The sequence below is a fragment of the Lontra canadensis genome, unplaced genomic scaffold (genome assembly GCF_010015895.1).
Source record: "Lontra canadensis isolate GAN:19392208 unplaced genomic scaffold, GSC_riverotter_1.0 scaffold1, whole genome shotgun sequence".
NCBI classification, from domain to species: domain Eukaryota; kingdom Metazoa; phylum Chordata; class Mammalia; order Carnivora; family Mustelidae; genus Lontra; species Lontra canadensis.
This window is the reverse complement of record NW_022630995.1, coordinates 13,941,041-13,943,554: the sequence shown is the minus strand read 5'-3', so window position 1 is coordinate 13,943,554 and position 2,514 is coordinate 13,941,041. Positions and strand designations below refer to the sequence as shown.

Sequence of the window (2,514 nt, the reverse complement as noted above, 5' to 3'; positions counted from 1 at the left end):
TTCACCTTTATATTTCTATATGAAATAAGAGCTTATAAAAGGAGACTTCCTGGAAAAGTCTCAGGTTGAACTAGTTGAGTTATGAATTCAGTAAAAGATAACTCTTGGAACACATCAAAAAAATAAAATTATTCAGTTTCATTACATTTGGCTCCATATTGTTTTCAAGTCACTTCACACTGTGGATAATGTTACTTTTAAGCCATGGACAAAAATGATTTTCTGTTTGGTTCCATCCCAAACTAATGTTAGCATTTTAATAATTGAATTTGAAATTGCATTCTTTTGTTTACTGAAGCAGTGGTGGTTCTATCACACGACTATAAATCACTTAGGCAGTAATAAAGATGCTTCTATAGTATTATACAAGATCCACAGTATTGTCTGTGCACTTTGTGAGAACAAAGGCCATTTACATTTTTTTCAGGTTGTTTAAGATTTTAACCTAATTTTAATGCAAATGATTATTTTTATTACATACTACATACATTTAAAGGTATAAGAAATATATTTTTTTGATTATACAAATTCACTACACAATATTTATATATGGCTCTCTAAGAGCATTTCCACAATGACTGTCAAGTGAATAGAAAGCATTTTTCAAATTTTCAAGTGGAAATATAGAGGAAAGCAGAACGAAAGGTGACTGAGATCCAGCGTTTGGTGACTTGGCAAGATCATCTAATTAGCAGGTTGCAGAGTTATGGACAGGACCCAAGATTTTCTTGTCTGAAAAATGCTGCAGATTAGTGTATTCAAGGAGAGGAAGAAAATCTAATTATAGTCTAGATCATTTTATACCAGAAAACAATTGTAGAAACTTTTAAGTCTTTAAAACTCAATTAAGTGTGTGTATGGTACACTGGTATACAGCTTTAACACCTGTCTATTTCTGTAAGTACCGTGTTCTACCACAACCCCAGGTTTGGGGATCTTGCTCTTAGCAGCAAATTCCTTTTCACTTAGAGTCACAAATCGGGAATAAAGTTCTAACCCTTCTCTCTTTTCCAGAGTTAGAGTGATACTGCATGTTTCTTCTTTTACTCTCCCCTCCTGAGGGTGGCTTAAAGGATGATAAGAACATTGCCAGGTAGACCCTATATATGCTTGCCTTTTTCTGTTTCCCTTAATTTCATATTTAGCAGTGTATCAACAATTTTGGAAAGAAGTTCTTTATTAGTTCCCTTGGAAAACACACACACACACACACACACACACATCACTAAACCTCTCTGAACTTCCACCCACTGGGGCTTGGTGACCCTCAGCTGGGTTTATTTGCAGCTAGGTGTGCAGGTAGTGCTGCAGAACCATCAGGGGCTTGAGGTATCCCCCCATTCTCAGCCAGGATTCTAACCTGCTGTAATCCAACAGGTTCAGGTCCTGTGCTCAAGGCCATTTAAGTTTTTACCTATGATAATTTACATGTAATCAATGGAAGAATTATATTTTGAGCACAATTTCTGATAGTTAATGATTGAATATGTTTTCCCAAAATTCACTTCAACTCCTAACTCCCAATGTGATAGTTTTGGAGGTGGGGCCTTTGGAATGTAAGAAGGCTTAGATGAGGTTATGAGGGTACAGTTGTCAGGATGGGATAAGTGCCCATGTAAGAAGAGACTAGAGTCTGCTTTCTTTCTTCTCTTTTCTCTCCACCTCCCCCCACCATTTGAGGACACAGCAAGAAAGCAGCCATCTGCAAGCCAGGAAGGGAGTCTTCACCCTACTCTAGTGATGCTGGCATTTTCACCTCAGATTTCCATCCAGAACTGTGAGAAATAAGTGTGTGTTATTTAAGACACCTAACCCATGGCATTTTGTTATAGCAGCCTGTGCTAGGACATTGGTATTGGAGATTATATATATATATATATATATATATATATATATATATATATATCTTCTAAATATAAATTTTCAAAGGCCTGAATTTTTTCGCAAATCAAAAAATTCAAATACCTTCTATTAGACATTTCTGCTCAATATTAGGGAGTTAGGGAACAGTTTCTGAGTCCTCACCTAAAACTGTGTTCTCCTGCTTAGTAAGACTTCCACAGTCTGTGTTAGAGGTCAAGTAGTAACTCCCTAAACTAATAAAGGTCATTCATCAATTATTGCTTTCTAATTTAAGTATAAATAATAAAATTTAAAAAGAGTGGTCAACAAATAATTTGTCTTAGATATTTCAATATGCATATTTCACTATACAATAAAACTTGTCACTATTACAAATGAAAAGAACCTGGACACATGGCAATATAATTCAAGGCCCCAATCACAGAAACTTGAACACTGAAGCAGTCTGTCTTTTCTCCTCTGCAAAGTTTCAGGTCACCATATACAGTTTGAGCTTGAGCACTGACCATCTACACAAAAGGATGAGGTATTAGGGAGAGTATAACTTTTCCACCTTATCCTCCCTCAAGTTAGTCACTAAATAATACAAAAAATACAGTTAATTTCTTTTTGATTGATGAATATAGAATCTAGTGCAGAGATCTCGAAGTC

At 35.6% G+C, this 2,514-nt stretch overlaps 1 pseudogene; it reads right to left on the bottom strand.

Moving 5' to 3' along the window:
- Positions 1-834: 834 nt before the first annotated feature.
- On the bottom strand, positions 835-1,402 carry LOC116869058 (annotated as a pseudogene).
- Between the last annotated feature and the right edge of the window lie 1,112 nt (positions 1,403-2,514).